The sequence below is a fragment of the Elephas maximus genome, chromosome 23, assembly GCF_024166365.1.
Source record: "Elephas maximus indicus isolate mEleMax1 chromosome 23, mEleMax1 primary haplotype, whole genome shotgun sequence".
In the NCBI taxonomy this organism is placed as follows: domain Eukaryota; kingdom Metazoa; phylum Chordata; class Mammalia; order Proboscidea; family Elephantidae; genus Elephas; species Elephas maximus.
Window position 1 is genome coordinate 32,433,522 of NC_064841.1, and position 19,120 is coordinate 32,452,641.

The following is a 19,120-nucleotide window of genomic DNA, read 5'->3' on the forward strand; positions in this document are numbered from 1 at the left end:
CAATTATTTATGAAAAATACTAACATTAAATAATAATAAAATATTAATGAAATGTATCTCAACAAAATGACATAAATTATCAAGAGCTATTTTTATATCTAGCACAATATCTTAAAGATTCAAAGAAAAAACAACATTACTACATAGGATATAAAGAATTCAGCATCTACCACACCTCTTTAGTGTTCATCAAGAGGCTACCTTCGGCTATACATACTTTATTAGGACGCTGTGAAAACTGCTGATTTTTAGGAATAAAGAGGATGAGCTTACTCGAGAAGAGGTAATAGAGAAAACATAAAAATTTCAGCTGGAAGGAATAACAGGTGAGCGCATCCCTTTGCACAAATGACTAAAAGGAACCTGAAAATGTTATAATTACAAGTTTTCAAATAATGAACAGTTTTTTTTTTTTTTTCCCTGAGCTAATAACATTCTAATAGAGCTAGTAACTCTACTTTGACATCCATTGCTTAACCTTCACAGAAATCCAGTAGATGTCTCAAGGATAGAACAGCTTACAATACAATACGATGCTCCAAATGGAGAAGAGCTCTAGGGTAATCTATACATAAATGTCTGATGGAGTAGTAGAGAGTACATACATATTTGCTTGGGTAAATAAATGTAAAAAGACAACAGTGAAATAAAATGGAGGACACCCAAGTGGGCAAGTAACTCTATCATTGCTGCTTTAGATATGTAGAGTTTAAGTAGCTACACAAAGGGAGGGGCTTTAGAGGTAGAGCTTTTTGAGGTCTTTACCAGCTCACTGGTCATGAAGGCAGCACCAACTCAGATTCCCTCTTTTCCCTCTCTAGAATCCCCTGTCCAAAAACTGAGCGTAAGAACCAACCTCAACTCTAGAATTTGAATCTTGAGCCAAACAACACCAAGACCAAAGAGTCTGGCCATTAATAACTGTTGGGTGGAGCCTTGGGTCCTGCTGTTTTTAAGACCAGGCTTCCTTGTCTCTTCTATTTTCTGAGCAACCACTATAACCTTCCACCAGATCCAAGCAACATTCTTACTTTCACTTAAGTAGGTCAGTAGTGGTTTCTTCTGCTTGCAGTCAAAGAGCTCTGACTAAAACAAGTCCCATAACCAAGAATGGCAGACAGCCATGGAGCTGACATCTTCGGCCAAGAATCTGTCAAGCTGACAAATACAGTTAATTTCCATATATTTACTAAGAATCTCAGTTCTGTAGGAGATCCAAAAGGTATATAAAGACATGGGTTTCTGACGCTAGGGGTCTTTAAATATAACCAAAGTGATAGGAATCACACATGGAAAATGATTACGGAACTATGAATAACTAAATTACTAAGAAAAATTCCCAATTTTTTGTGCAACAGCAGTTCTAGAAATGGAGAGAACAGAATGGAGACTTTCTGGAAGAAGAGGAGGATTGAGTCCAAACTAGAACCTAAATAAATGGTCTTTCTCATTAGGAGTATAGGCAAATTAATTTCAATAAAGAAAAATATCTAATACATGCATTTTAACAAGAGTAATAAAATCCCTCAACAAATAGCTTTTGGAAGGATATTATAGATGGAAGATTCAGGTTATATGTTGATAAAATGCACATTAGTGATGCAGTTTACAGTGTTTAGGTTCACTAAATAAGCTCCACATAAATCATCTTCTCTCTGCTCCTCAGCAGGCAGGGCTTGTCCACAGGGCTCAGGCTTCCGCCTGTTCTTTGGGAAGCAGATGAGCATGAAGCTAGCATGGAAAGGCTACAGAACAGATTCACAGCAATGAGAAGCTGAGGAAAAAGACCTACAAGAGAAGAGTGAAGGGAATAGGACTGTTAAATATAAAGAAGGTAAGAATTACAGGAGCTATAATAGCAGCTTAGGTGATAATTCAAAGGTTTCAGAAGTGAGAGATTGGTCAGAGATGCAAAATAAAAAGAAAGAAGTAATAACAAATGAAAATAATTAATGTTTATGTACACTATAAGCAATACTAAAGGACTCCGGGTGGACTGGGTCTATGAGCAAAATATTGAATGATGTGGAAAGTGTTCAAAAGATGGAAAGAGTACACAGAGTCACTGTACCAAAAAGATCTGGTTGACATTCAACCATTTCAGGAGGTAGCATATGATCAAGAACTGATGGCACTGAAGGAAAAAATCCAAGCTGCACTGAATAATGTAAAATTATATATATTTATATTATTCAGGCATTGGTTAAAAACAAGGCTCCAGGAATTGATAGAATACCAAACAAGATGTTTCAACAAACAGATGCAGGGCTGGAGGTGCTCACTCATCTATGCCAAGAAATTTGGAAAAGAGTTACCTGGTTAACTGACTGGAAGAGATTCATATTTTGCCTATTCCAAAGAAAGCGATCCAACTGATTGCAAAAATTATTGAACAACATCATTACTACCACATGTAAGCAAAATTTTGCTGAAGATCATTCAAAAGCAGTTGCAGCAGTACATTCACGGGGAACTATCGGAAATTCAAACTGTATTCAAAAGAGGACTTTGAAAAAGGAATACCATTGTTGATGTCAGATGGATCCTGACTGAAAGCAGAGAATACCAGAAAGATGTTTACCTGTGTTTTATTGACTATGAAAAGGCACTCAACTATCAAAACAAACCATGGATAACATTAAGAAGAACGAGAATTCCAGAACACTTAATTGTGCTCATGAGGAACCTGGACATAATCCAAGAGGCATTTGTTTGAACAGAACAAGGGGATACTGCGTGGTTTAAAGTTAGGAAAGGTGTGCATCAGCGTTGTATCCTTTCACCATACTTATTCAATCTGTATGCTGAGCAAATAAACTAAGAAGCAGATTACATGAAGAAGAACGAGGCATCAGGATTGGAGGAAGGCTCATTAACAACCTGCTATACGCAGATGGCACAACCTTGCTTGCAGAAAACAAAGAGGACCTTGAGCACTTACTGATGAAGATCAAAGACCACAATCATCAGTATAGACTACATCTCAACATAAAGAAAACAAAAATCCTCACAATTGGACCAATAAGCAACATCACGATAAATGGAGAAAAGATTGAAGTTGTCAAGGATTTCATATACTTGGATCCACAATCAACACCTGTGGAAGCAGCACAAAGAAATCAACAACGTATTTCATCTGGCAAATCTTCTGCAAATGACCTCTTTAAAATGTTGAAAAGAAAAGATGGCACTTCAAGGAATAAGGTGTATGCCTGACTGAAGCCATAGTATTTTCAATCAACTCATACGCATGCCATAATTGGACAATGAATAAAGAAGGCTGAAGAAGAATTGATGCCTTTAAATTATGGTGTTGGTGAAGAATATTGAATATATCATGGACTGCCAGAAGAATGAACAAATGCATCTTGCAAGAAGTACAGACAGAATGTTCCTTAGAAGCAAGGATGGCGAGACTTTGTCTCACATACTTTGGACATGTTATTAGGAGGGACCAGTCCCTGGAGAAGGACATCATCCTTGGTAAAGTAGAAGGTTGGTGAAAGAGAGAAAGACCCTCAATGAGACAGGTTGACACAGTGGGCTCAAGCATAGCCACGACTGGATCGGACAGTGTTTCATACTATTGTGCATAGCCTCATTTGCTATGAGTTGGAACCGACTTAATAGTACCTAACAACACCATCAAACCAAAAAAACAAAAAACAATCAACCCACTGCTGTCAAGTTGATTCTGACTCAGGGCTACCCCATGTGTTACAGAGGAGAACTGCCCTACAGAATTTTCTTGGCTGTAACCTTTACAGAACTAGATTGTCAGGCCTTTCTTCCATAGAAGTGCTCATTGGGTGAGTTAGGTTAGTAGTCAATTGTAAACCATTTGCATAACCTAGGGATCTGTGTATGCCATTAGGCCTTGGTTTTTTAAAGTACATCTAATGACTTAATTTGCTGACAGTTTCTTAAATCTGTTTTAAGGGTCCATTCAAACATTTTTGTCTATGACTGAGAGATTCTATGCAGGGCTTGACTGAGGGATGTGCCACTCTCTGGGGCATCAATCTACAAAGGTTACTTAAACAGAGGACAGGAAATCTAGGGAGGTTGAGAACATTTTACTTACCAGATTTCCTCTCCATTTGAATACTGTATGCTGTTCAGAAGATGTTGGGTGATTATAATCTATTATCCATTCTGGGACTCTTTTGAGCATTATAGGGTTATTTTTAACAATTGTGTCAGGACAAGGCACAGGCCACCTAGACATACAGTTGCCTTATTGATAAAGCTCTGAGAGAGGAAGGGAGAAGTGAACCTTCCAAGAAGTGTTCTCCTAATAGGTGGAGAAGGGTTTTGATTGCTGAGGACTGTGCAGTTGGGGGGCTAGAGCTGCCTTGCTCAAGGCAACTGCCAGAGAGAACATGCCCCTTCTCTTCTACCCAATTGCCTGCTCTCCTCAGCCTGCCCTCTCAAAGTGTGTTGCACACATGTTTCAAAAGTACTAATTTGAAAAAAAACATTGTCATAGAGTCAATTCCAGCTTATAGTGACCGTGTAGGACTGCCCTATAGGGTTTCCAAGAAGCGGCTGGTAGATTTGAACTGCCAACCTTTTGGTTAGTAGCTGAACTCATTTTTTTTTTTTTACCAATTTGTATGCCCTTTATTTCTGGTTCTTGCCTTATTGCTCTAGCTGAGACTTCGAACACAATGTTAAATAGGAGTGGTGATAAAGGGCATCCTCGTCTTGTTCCTGTTCTTAAGGGGAATGAGTAGCCAAACTCTTAACCACTGTGTCACCAGGGCTCCATTGATTTGAAGGGCACCAAAAATTATTAGTCCGAATTCACAATATCAATAATAGAACACTAAGAAAATATTCTATATAGCCCCTGGGTGGTACAAACAGTTAAGCACTCCACTAATAGCCAAAACGTTTATGATTGAAACCTACCCAGAGTTGCCTCTGAAGACAGGCCTGGCAACCTGCTCTGGAAAGGTCATAGCTTTGGAAACCCTATGGAGCAGTTCTACTCTGCACACACGGGGTCGCCATGTGTCAGAATCCACTTCCCAGCAACTGACAACAACAAGAAGAGATTCCAGAAACACAAGGCGCTATTTTCTTTAAATTTCTCATCTGCATAATTAAACTTTCCTTCTCACAAATATGTCTCCTTGAAACCTTTTCCCAACTTTGTCCTCATCAAAATTTTAGCTAGACTCGTCACATCCACATTTCATTAATGCTTCTAAATCCTGAAATTCCAAAAAGAACAGCCCCTTTATATATTCACAGTTATACAAAGCAAGGCAGAGCCTCCTGGTGTGTATTTTACAATAACCAAAAGAAATATCTGATACTTATTTAGTTCAAACAGCCAGTGAACTGGGATAAATGTGGGGAATAGGGGAGGGGAGAGGAGTGATGTGAATCACTGGGTTTGATTACATTTAACTGCTGATAGCAGGTAATTTCCAAACCAGGACTTGAGTTGCTCTTTCTGGATTTGGCCAGAGACAAAAAGAGATTCTTTGTGGAGATACGTAATTCTCCCCACGAGCAGAGACCTGAAAGGCAAACTGACAGCAAAAGAAATCTCTGAGGAGAACGTTTTAAAACGCCTTTGGCTCTAAAGCAAGGAGGCGATCACCTTGCAGTAAGGAGATCAAGATGTCATGAGATTTGCTTTTCTCATCTCTCCCCTGTGAAGAGGGAGGCAAATGATAATAACGGAGGGCGCCAGATGATTAGGGTGGCGATCACCTGAGCAGTGAGCAAACAAACTCGCTCCCCAGCCGGGAGAAAGTGCATGGCAAGGAGATCTCATATGCCGAGCCTTCGATATCACTAACAGCTCTGCAGAAAATCCAAGCCAGTAACGGCAGAGGTCGGGCTGCTGGCTTGTGCCCTCCCTTGGTGACAGCTCTGGGCAATTTTACCATCCAGCTGTTCTGTTTTTCAAAACTAAAGTAATTGGAATTGAACTACAGAGCTTTGCTAAAACCCTGGCAATTAACAGTGCGATTTCCCAAATTGCACTGTAATGGAAAAGTGTCCATCCATCAGCCCAGTGAAATAACACATTTTCTCACCAGATGTGAGATTTAATATCTTCATAACTCTCTGGATTTACCACTTATGAACTGTCAGCCTTGCCTCAAGCTCTGAGAAATTAATGGACTACATCCCTGCTATGCAAGGATGGTTTATAGTTGTAAAATATCCCCACCTCCATTTTAGATATATTTACCAAAATGTACTTCCTTAAGACGTAATCAGAAAACATGCTGGATGGGAAAATTTCATTTCCATTTACTGTGTTATATATTATTATTGTCTGGATAAATAGGGTTCCCAGAGTCTCAGCACAGCACACTCTTGTAACAGGAATAGCCAGTTTATCACTAGACAATAAATTACAGAGCGAAGATGCAACGGCTTTACGCTTAAAACTTTAGGATATCCTCTATGTTTTTCTGGACAGAGACTTAAAATATTCAATGTTTCTAATTCTGTACATTTGCACAGTTCATGCTGCTCCTCCTGGACTAAGATAAGATTTCAAAGAATCCACATGTTCTTTTTGTAACTGTAGTTATCAGGTACGTCAGTTCTCATTTTAGCTTTGACTCCAATCTCAAACATCATCTGAGCCATGGCCAGGATGAAGTTGCCTCCTGAAAGCAGGCCAGACAGATTGCTATGATGCTAGAAGCTCAAACTTTCTGGGTTTGGAAATTTATTCTTGCTTCTGCCCCACTGGGGGGAAGTATTGTAACAGTGAAGGAGACACATGAATTTAGTTCATTTAACGGATTATTCTTTCCCTCCTGTGTTCCAGTGTCTGTGTGCTGATAAGTGCAGGATGTTAAGCAAGCAAAGAGGTGAACCAGCAGAAGTCTAGGAGTTTTGGACACAAGAGTTTCTGGTGACAGCTAGGGAAGGTTCCCCAGAGGACACATTCCCTGAGACCATGTTCAGTTCACAGAGAAGATGTTTGGTCACCACTTTGGGGTCATCCAAATGATGATATAAAAAAAAAAAAAAAATACAGTTACAAAACATCAGCATTATAAGGAAACTTTGAGACTGTTTCAGTTCCTAATTTCATAGATTAGTGCAATAATTGAAACAAAAACTTGCATCAACTCCTGTACCTTACTTGGTGTGACATACGTTATCTTAGTTTGCTGTTCATACTCAACTGGGACCATTCTTCTTGTCCGTACTAATTGGCTTTAGAACATGATACTTTTTTTGGCAAAAGAAAAGTTTAGAGGGCATGAAGAGATCACCTCATCTAAATAACAAAGAAATGTGACACATCTCTGCATGATTTGTTCTATCAGAGATTAAAATCACAAAGCAATCATTACAAAGAGAGACCAAAACTCATAAGCCCTGTCCAACGAAATACAATTGGGATTGATAAAATCAATTCAAATGATTATAAAATTCCTAACAATAGAGAAATAAATTACTCTTTAATAAATACTGTTGGGCCAATGGGATATCAGTATGAAAAAAATTACCTTAGAGTCATTTCTCCTACCACACACTGTATTACATTTCAGATTAGACAGAGTTAAGCATTTTACTGAAAACTAGAGGAAAAAGGATAGTTTCTCTCCAGCTGTAGAAAGGAGATAAATTCCTGATACTGAAGAAATGGAAGATATTGAGATTTTATCAGAGGCAAAAGGGATGAGCATATATACATAAAAATAAAACATCTGAACTGTGCCATGTAAAAGAAAATAGTATAATGAGATTATGTGATAAATATATGTGACTAAAACATACTAGTATATTCACCCATACATGCATTTGTGTATACAGGTAGTCCTCGACTTACAACATATTCAAGTTATGACTAATTGCACTTCCAATCATCCAGTTTTTTTTTTTGATATCTTATAGTTAGTAATATGTACTACATACAGTGTTGCAGCTTGTAATTTATCATCCTCATACCAACCCCCAAAGACAAATAAAGCTTGGATTTATAAAGATACTGATAATAAAAGGCAATAATAATGAAAACTAAAAAAAAAAAAAGAGAGAGAGATATTCAGCTTACATCCGAACTGACAGGAATCCTTGGAACAGAACCCCATTGTAGGTCGGAGACTAACATATGTGCATGGCCACATATACTTACATACACACGGGTATATAAAGAATTGATATGCTATTCAAACTTGTGTCCAGACTTCCACCCACCATATAAAGAAGATGAACAAAATTTCTATTTAAAAGAGACAGAAAACTATTAAAAGAAAAAAATATATAGCCTTACAACTAATTTAAAATAATAAATACAACAACACGAAGGTATCACTGCACACCTACTGACATGACAAATTAAAAAAAATTATAAAGCTCAATGTGGGATTTTGGGGAAGCAGAGTATATACCTCAGAGGTAACTAACTGGAGGCCTGCCCAAGGGCTGGATCAGAAAAGCAGCATATGTTATATATGTATATATATATATATACATATATATATATATAATATAAATATCAATATATCAAAACCAGAAGACCAAACCCATTGCCATCAAGTTGATTCTGACTCCTAGCGACCCTACTGGACAGAGTAGAACTGTCCCATGGGGTTTTCACGGAGCAGCTGGTAGATTTCAACTGCTGACCTTTTCAGTTCGCAGCTGTAGCTCTTAACCACTATGCCACCAGGGCTCCGTGTATATACATATATATATATATATATATATATATATATATATATATATATATATATATATGGTCCACAGAGTAATAAAAAACACTTTAAATGTGTTTCCAATACTTAAAAATTGTGAGGTTTCCTATAAAGCCTGGATTTCTAGAGTCTCTAGAGAATTGGAAGTTCTGTAGCAACACCAGGCCTGCATTACCACATGGCAACAACCAGGAGTGCCAAGTGGAGGCGGTGCATGTGCCCGCCAGCTTGCTACTGGTCCCACCACCCTCAAATGTCAAACACCTGGTCAGCTGCACTTACCTACGGTATGTTTGGTGAAGTGGTAAAAGCTCACTTATCCAGAATTGAAGTTTGAGATATATGATTTATACATTGCTAAATTATTAAAAAATGTGTTGTTCTCTCTAAAAAGCAATGTGGAAATATTTAACAAGTGCAATTATATCCTTTGATATAATAATTCTACGTTGGGGACTTGATTTAAAAAAAAGGCCCCCCAACAACTCCCCCTCCTGCAAGAAACACAACAATAAATGTTCACACATAGTAGCAAACAGCTGGGAAAACCTAAATAGCCAACAATGTATGTACGGCTAAATAAACTAAGGCATAACAACAGAAGAAACTTCCATGTAGCAATTACAAATGAAAGTAGATCATGTCCCTAAGTTTAATGAGAATGTGAAAAACTTGTAAATGAGAAAAGCAGATCATATAGATTAACGCTAACAATTTTAAGATCTAGGGCTTTACACTGACAGAAATCAAAAGCGAATGTTGGAATGACATTGCCTGAGTTCACTAAAATGTGCTTGCAATCATAATAAAAATCTCTAAAAAGGGAGCATCTTGTGCAACAAGTTGTGTTCTTTAGGGAATTGACTGAAACAACTAGGAAAGGTGGTATGACTACTGGCTTCTTGAAGACCCCTGTTTCAAAGCCCACACAGCCCCTTCTGTTGCTATTTCATTGTTTCCACACCCTGAGGATCAAAAACTTCTTCCCTGCATCTAATCAAAACCTCACTTGAGTTTGCTGAAAATGCTTTTCTCAATGCTTTATATTACAAAAGGATGGAATAACTGATCTATACTCATTAAAAAAAATACTATTTATATTTGAAGCCAATAGTTAAAGTCTAATATTCTATGTTCTTACAAGCAGTGAGGCACAGGTGTGTAATGGTTGAAGGCACAGACTTTGGAACAAGACATACCAGTACCAGTTGCCACTGAGTTGATTCTAACTCATGGTGACCCCATGTGTGTCAGAGTAGAACTGTGCTCCACAGGGTGTTCAATGATTGATTGTTCTGGAAGTAGATCACCAAGCCTTTCTTCCAAGGTGCCTCTAAACAAAAAATTAAACCGGTTGCCGTCAAGTTGATTCTGACTCATGGTGACTCTACAGGACAGAGCAGAATTGCTCCACAAGGCTTCCAAGGATTTGAACTGTCAACCTTTTGGCTAGTAGCCATAGCTCTTAACCACTGTGCCACCAGGGATGGCCTCAAACCTCTGTGTGGACTCAAACTTCCAAACTTTCAGTCAGCAACTGAGCACCTTAACAATTTACACCACCCACGGAATTCTACCTCCAAATTCAAGCCACTTAACCTTTCTGATTCTCAGTCATACTGTTAACAAGAAGGATAATGACTTTGGTCTCATTAAGAAATCTGGGAGAGTAAATGAGCTAATATATGTGAAGTTCTTAGCTTAGCATCCAGCCCAGAGAAGGTTATTATGGAAGTAGCTATTATTTTCATTAAATCATTCAAACTATAGCCTTGTTTTCCTCTGAACATTCTTATATGTCTTAGTTTTCTCTCTGTAATAATATTTTTCTCTTCTTAGAACCCTTTCTGGATTTCTTCTTCCTTTCCAAGTATGACTTCCACTATGGGGAGGCAAGTATTCTGCAATATTTTCTTCCAACACAGTGCTGGCCATCTAATATGTGAGGCAGGCTCCACAATAATAGTTGTTATGATCAAGGCATGAAAGATTTTAAGATAATCTTCAGTAATCTGTTTTATAGAAACCATAAACTACTCTCAAGTCTGCCAAAAGAAAACATAGACATGTGAAACTATATTACAATAAGAGTCTCTCAATAGGGGATTATTATCACTACATGAACAAATCATGGATGTTATAATTTTGCCCACATACACTCCACACCCTCTAAGTCATTTGAAAGAAAATCAGAAAGTAGGAAATAGATTCTGATATAAGTGCTAAAATGTCAATTAAATTCAGTTTATTTATTTATTCATTTGCCATTCAAAGCCTTGTCTTTCTAGAGCCACTGAGGCTAGATGAACCCCCCAAACTATTGCCCTAAGATAATGTTTAAACCTTGAACCAAAAATATTCCCTGAAGTCTTCTTTAAACCAAACAACAGTTTAGGTTAATTAATAAAGAATGTCTGTCTTGAGCACTGTGCTCTTTTAAAGAACTATCTGTATGAATCAAGTTGACAACAGCAACTTAAAAGGTTACATAGTAAGCTTAGGGGGCAATGAGTTTATGTCAATGAAGGAGTAACAACTCAGAAAAGGGGAGGGAGAATGGTTGCACAACTTGAAGAATGTAATCAATGTCACTGAATTGTACATGTACAAACTGTTGATTTAGTGTAGGTTTTGTTGTGTATATTTTCAACAACAACAACAAAAAAACCTGATAGTCTAACAGCTTTTTTCTCTAATATTTTAATAATTAACGTATATTGTTTTGCCTTCTGAGGCTTAAGAATATTTAAAGGATCTATTTATTTATTTATTTTCTATTTTAAGAAAAAGTACATGATTGTGGAGATTCAAACTGAAGTTAACTGAGGGTAACAAGAGTATAGGTGAGACATTCCACATCACTGAAAAGGATAAAGATGACCAAAGCTCCTCTTACTTCTTGTACATTCAAATCAAATCCAAATGGAAGGGTCTAAGCAACTTTCTTCAAAATTGAAAGGTAAAAATTGAAAGGTATGTCCCCTTAAAATGATAATGATAAAAAAGGAGGGACAGTATGAATCTTTTCAGTTAACCTTTAGTTCTCCTCTTAAAAGTTTATACTCCATGGAGGTTTTAGGAGTAAATATTTAAAAAGTTGATGTGAGATACCTCATGTTTGGGAGTGGGAATGGAGATTATAGTATGTTCTCTTAAGATTAACAAAAACTAAACCCATTGTTGTCCAGTTGATTCCAACTCATAGAGACCCTGTAGAACAGAATAGCACTGCCCCATAGGGTTTCTAAGGAGGCCTAGTGGATTTGAACTGCTGACCTTTTGGTTAGCAGCCAAATCTTAACCGCTTTGCCACCAGGGTTTCCATTATACTCATTATTCCTAAGAGTAAGAAACGTGATAAGGTATTTAAAAATGCTTAAAACCAGCTACATGTGATACATAAACCAATATATTTGTTCTGTGACTTAAAAAGATAAAAAAGTAATACATTTTATTTTTGTCAAATAAAAAAAAAGGAGGGAGAATGAGTGCCATCTTGTGGGGAGACCTACACCTACTACATCCAAGTTATCTTTGCCCTAACTCTTCTTTCTCCCTTTATTTTTTCCATGCGAAGTCTTTGCAAGTACAAAGGTTTTCCACACAGACGTCCTTTTCTCTTCACTCGCCTTTCTCTTTTCTTAGTATAAAGCAAAGGTAATATTTTGCCAATGAAAGACTGTCATGTGGGCAGGGCCAGAGCAAAGGAATGTTGTTGTTGTTATTAGGTGCCATCTAGTTGGTTCTGACTCATAGCGACCCCATGTACAACAGAACAAAACACTGCCTGGTCCTGCACCATCCTCACAATCGTTATGCTTAAGCGCTTTCATTGTAGCAGCCACTGTGTCAATACAACTCATTGAGAGTCTTCCTCTTTTTCCCTGACCCTCTACTTTACCAAGCATGATGTCCTTCTCCAGGGACTGGTCCCTCCTGACAACATATCCAGTTGTCTCACCATCCTTGTTTCTAAGGAGCATTCTGGTTGTACTTCTTCCAAGACAGATGTGTTCCTTCTTTTGGCAGTCTGTGATATATTCAATATTCTTCGCCAACACCAAAATTCAAAGGTGTCAATTCCTCTTCGGTCTTCGTTATTCGTCATCCATCTTTCACATGCATAGGAGGCAACTGAAAACACCATGGTTTGGGTCAGATGCACCTTAGTCTTCAAGGTGACGTCTTTGCTTTTCAATACTTTAAAGAGGTCTTTCACAGCAGATTTGCCCAATGCAATGTGCTTTTTGATTTCTTGACTGCTGCTTCCATGGGTGTTGACTGCGGATCCAAGTAAAAAGAACTCCTTGACAATTTCAATCTTTTCTCAGTTTATCATGATGTTGCTTATTGGTCCAGTTGTGAGGATTTTTTTCTTTATGTTGAGGTGTAATCCACACTGAAGGCTATAGTCTTTGATCTTCATCAGTAAGTGCTTCAAGTTCTCCTCACTTTCAGCAAGCAAGGTTTTGTCATCTGCATAACGCAAGTTGTTAATGAGTCTTTCTCCAATCCTGATGCCCCACTCTTCTTCGTAGTCCAGCTTCTTGGATTATGTGCTCAGCATACAGATTGAATGGGTATGGTGAAAGGATACGACCCTGATGCACACACCTTTCCTGATTTTAAACCACGCAGTATCCCCTTGTTCTGTTTGAACGACTGCCTCTTGACTTACATACAGGTTTCTCATAAGCACAATTAAGTGTTCTGCAATTTTTATTCCCATAATTTTTTTTGATCCACACAGCCTTAGCATAATCAATAAAATACAGGTGAACATCTTTCTGGTATTCTCTGCTTTCAGCCAGGATCCATCTGACATTAGCAATGATATCCCTGGCTCCGCGTCTTCTTCTGAAACCCTTGAATTTCTGGCAGTTCCCTGTCAATATAATGCTGCAGACACTTTTGAGTGATTTTCAGCAAAATTTTACTTGCATATTAATGATATTGTTACATAATTTCCACATTCGGTGGTATCACCTTTCTTGGGAATAGGCATAAATATAGATCTCTTACAGTTGGTTGAGCAGGTAGCTGTCTTCCAAATTTCTAGGCATAGACAAGTGAGTACTTCCAGTGCTGCATCTGTTTGTTGAAACATCTCAATTGGTATTCCGTCAATTTCTGGAGCCTTGTTTTTCACCAATGCCTTCAGTGCAGCTTGGACTTCTCCCTTCAGTACCATCAGTTCCTGCTCATATGGTAACCCACTGCCGTCGAGTCGATTCTGACTCATAGCGACCCTATAGGACAGAGTAGAACTGCCCGATAGAGTTTCCAAGGAGCACCTGGCGGATTCAAACTGCCAACCTCTTGGTTAGCAGCTGTAGCACTTAACCACTATGTCACCAGGGTCATACGGTACCTCCTGAAATTCCTGAACGTCAACCAATTCTTTTCAGTATGGCGACTCTGTATATTCCTTCCATCTTCTCTTGGTGCTTCCTGCATTGTTTAATATTTTTCCTGTAGAATCCTTCAATAGCGCAACTCAAAGCTTGAATTTTTTCTTCAGTTCTTTCAGCTTGAGAAATTCTGAGGGTATTCTTCCGTTTTCGTTTTCCATCTCCAGGTGTTTGCACATGTCATTATAATACTTTGTCTTCTTAAGCTGCCCTTTGAGATCTTCTGTTCAACTCTTTTATTTCATCATTTCTTCCTTTCCCTTTAGCTACTCTAAGTTCAAGAGCAAGTTTCAGAGTCTCTTCTGACATTCATTTTGGTCTTTTCTTTCTGTCCTATCTTTTTAATGACCTCTTGCTTTCTTCATGTATGACGTCCTTGATGTCATTCCACAATTCATCAGGTCTTCGGTCATTAGCGTTCAACACATCAAACCTATTCTTGAGATGGTCTCTAAATTCAGGTGGGATATAATCTATGTTATACTTTGGCTCTCATCCACTTGTTCTAATTTTCTTCAGTTTCAACTTGAACTTGCATATGAGCAATTGATGGTCTGCTCCGCAGCATGTCCCTAGCCTTGTTCTGACCGATGATATTGAGCTTTTCTGTCATCTCTTCCCATAGACGCAGTCGATTTGATTCCTGTGTATTCTATCTGGCAAGGTTCACATTTTTAGTCACTGTTTATGTTGGTGAAAAAAGGTATTTGCAATGAAGAAGTCGCTGGTCTTGCAAAATTCTATCATTGGATCTCCAGCATCATTTCTATCACCAAGGCCATGTTTTCCAACTACTGACCCTTCTTTGTTTCTGACTTTCACATTCCAATCTCCAGTAATTACCAATGCATCCTGATCACATGGTCAATCAATTTCAGACTGCAGAAGTTGGTAAAAATCTTCAATTTCTTCATCTTTGGCTTTAGTGGTTGATGCATAAATTTGAATAATAGTCATATTAACGGGTCTTCCTTTTAGGTGTATGTATATTATCCTATCACTGACAGCATTGTACTTCAGGATACACCTTGAAATGCTTTTCTTGACAATGAATATAACGACATTCCTCTTTAAGTTGTCATTCCTGGCATAGTAGACCATATGATTGTCCGATTCAAAATGGCCAATACCAATCAATTTCAGCTCACTAGTGCCTAGGACATCAAAGTTTATGCATTCCATTTCATTTTTGACTACTTCCAATTTTCTTAGATTCGCACATCATACATTCCACATTCTGATTATTAATGGATATTTGTAGCTTTTCTTCTCATTTTGACTCATGCCACATCAGCATATGGAGTCCCAAAGCTTGACTCCATCCACGTCTTTAGGGTCAACTCTACTTTGAGGAGGCAGCTCTTCCTCAGTCATCTTTTGAGTGCCTTCCAACCTGAGGGGCTCGTCTTCTAGCACTATATCAGACAATGTTCTGCTGCTCTTCATAAGGTTTTCACTGGCTAAATCTTTTCAGAAGTAGACTGCCAGGTCCTTCTTCCTAGTCTGTTTTAATCAGGAATAGGCCTGAAAAAATCAACATTATTGTCTGACCAATGAAAGAGAGAAGTATTATTCAGAGAGACATACAGAGACATACAGATACTTTAAAAACTTATATACAATTGCCTAACAGGTAGTATTCATTTGAAAATGGGCAGGTCATAAAGGTGACAAAATAACTTATGTGTGTGTCAATCTGGGTCCTCCTAGAATCTTACCTGTTGTGTCACATTAAAGGAATTGATTCAGCTTAGAAGATTCAGCAATTACAAATTTCATAAACTCATCATAGCAATACTTTCAAAGCCCCATTCATTTATCTTCTATTATGTATAATTAACCTGACACCTCTATCACAAAAGAGTTTTTTTTTCAAGGTATATTTACAAAGAATCATCTGCTAAATCACACAGGAATAATAATAATCACTAATTACACTAGTAATAATACAAATGATAGTAATAATGTTAACTAACATTGCAGATATTTTAGATATGATATAGAGACGTCTTAACAACTGTACAAGATAAGTATTGCATTCTTTTACAGTTAAGGAAGTTAAGTAACTTGCTCAAGATCACAGAGCTAGCTACTAGCACAGTTGGGATTTGAATCAAAGCTCTCAACTTTCCTTAACACTAAGTTTAATCCCAGGACTGAAATTCTTGAGAATTCAGAAGTAACTGCAGTCACAAACATAACCATATTGAAGGATAAAAGCCTTCCAAAACATGGCCTTAAATCCCACTTTAATTATTCTGGCTATGTGCCATTTCTCCAATATCCCAGCCAGGAGTAGAATTATGAAAATTGCTGTATGCTCTGGTGAAAAACATTTTCATTAGCATAGAATCCAATCTAGTTGTTCTTCAGTGGGGGACCAACATTACCCTCACTTGCAAAAACTCGTTAGCAAGAGACCTCTTTTCAGTCGACTATCTCTGTTCAGCATTAGATAAATTCAAACAAACTATAAACCATGAAATGATTCAATATTAACCTCCTACCATAAAGCAGAATTTTCCTGTTTTTTTTTAAGTTTTTAGCTTATGAATTTTTTTTTTCAGAATGGAAACATTTCCTCCCTAAATAAAAAGAATATCTTAAACTAAAATTTCTATACCATAAATTTAAAATGTACTCTATAATTCTAGTTCTTTCACCTTTGCTGGGAGTATATGTGAAAACTTCTTTTTCTTGTTGTCTTCATTATGTCTTTTTTTTTTGCAGGGGTCTCAATTGTCTACCTTAGAACTTTTTACTAATGGATCAGACATTGGGAAATTATTATTTACAGCGGCAACATATTTTCTGGTGTTTCTTTACATCAAAGCAGGGTAGAAGGATCTCATCTGAAGATATATTTAAAAACAAACACATATATTTCCATCCTTTTTTCATTTGTCTGAAGGTGTGGGTATCAATAACGGCAAGTTGATAATACATTTTTCTTCATTCACATTACCTTTATTTCTATTTTTTCATATTGGACCATTTAAATGATTGATTCAGGAATTCCTCTGGGCTAGTGAATACACTGTTAAGCCTTAGGTGAATGTACTTACTACCACTCCCAAATATATAAGGAAACTCACTCATTTTCCTCAGTGCATCGGAATAGTCATCTTTAATATGTTAGAACAATGGTTCTTAACTCGTGAGCTATAGGCAACTGCAGATATGGGAAATGACTGCAAAGTGTCTGGGGATCCTCATGTGTAAATATGTTCTGTAGATGGAATAAATGGCAGGTCATATGCCTTCAAACCTACACATAGATAGATGCATTGTTTATCAAATGTATGTTGTTGTTTTTGATTAATACAATGGAAATTCATTTTACATTTTATTGATGTCATTATTATCATTATTTTGAATATTCTTAGTTAACTGAATTTAACACATGGATGGGGTCAGTTTGGTAAACATCCTTTGGAGGCGACAGTTAGAGCTTTTATTTCCTTGGGAGTCATCATCTCACTATCGCTCAGAACAAGCAAGTGCTTGGAACTGCCCAGACACAGCTTAACAGAAAGGAAAGTCATGTATCACCAACGGGGAGCACCCTTTGCCTGATTCAATGCTTTTCTATTTCTTTTTCTAAGAAAACATGGAGGTCTATCCAACTCAAAAAAAAAAAATCATAATTCCACTTAATCTGAAGTGGTAGTCATCACGTTTAAAATGCCCAAGTATTGAGTAGCCCCAATATTTTTTTCTGTTGCTTTCACACAATGCCAAAAATTAACCTTGGGAACTTTTTCTAAGGGAGAAAAGAAACCCTTGTCCATTACCTTCAATCTCCTCCTCTAACCTCCTTTGTCTTGTTTTTGAAATTGTGGACTTTGGGTTGCCCATTACTGAGGAAATAATAGGGAGAAAGTGCAGGAAGGGCCAGAGCAGCTGCTGCTCTTGAGTCCGGGAGAGGAAGACTTAGTGGTGCAGCTGTGGCACCGTGGGCACCAAGGTCCAGGGACCACGGGGCCTTCCCACTACTATGCAGAAGTTCAAAAATAATAATCTTAATGTAAAAGTTCAGTTGGTTGCTCCATAGTGATATAAATTATTTCAGCTGCTACACTTTTGAAGTTACTCTATCAGAATTTTAAATTCTTTTCCATACGTCCCTTAATGGTGTGTGAGCTGAACCAAGCCTCCTTTCTGTTTTATGATTTCTAGGCTGACGGGAGTTCACAGCAAAAATAACTTCCAACCATCAATCAAGCCCTTTCCGTCTGCTCTTTTATTCGACATGCTTCCTTTTCGTTGTGGTAATATACTCCTTTTTACATTTGAAACACGACATTCAATACAAGTCACTAGTTAAGAAGAACTTCATATGAAATACAAACTTTATCAAATGTAGTAAAATTAATAGAAATCATGGAGAAAAAAATGACAGAGCACAATACAGATTCAGTGGAAATATCTTTTTATTGTGCTTAAAGGGAATAACTTAAAATTCTGTGTTGAATTTGAGTGCTTTTGTACTTTTATTTTAACAAAACTATGTAGAATGTCTTTAGCCAATGGGAAGTGGGGAGGTGCATATTAGCAAAGAAAGTGATCTGGCATGAAAGTAAAAATGTTAAATGAAGAAGTTAATAAATCTTCTGAGGCTTTTTCTAGGTGTTTCATACAATTTGTTGGCCTAACTCTGGCAGGGAGTCAAAAGTGAAGTGGTTACTTCTTGAAGTGTTTATCAAACTCTAAGTTGCAACACATTAGTGGGTTGCAAAATCCATTCACTGGCATTGGTAAATGAAATAAGATAGGACAGATAAGAAAATACAGGAGGATGTTGCACACACAAAAGTAAAGGCCAGTTTTTTTTCTTTCAGTTAAGAATATGTATGTGCTAGCTAGCACTATAAAATTGTATTACTTGACATGTACCAGGCCAAAGTGTTTCAAAACCCTTGTACTAGTACATTTTACAGCACCATAACAGTATATTGCAAGTCAGGGTGTAGTGACAAAGCAGTACCTACAACTCCTCTCTCTCTGCTGAGAGGATCATGG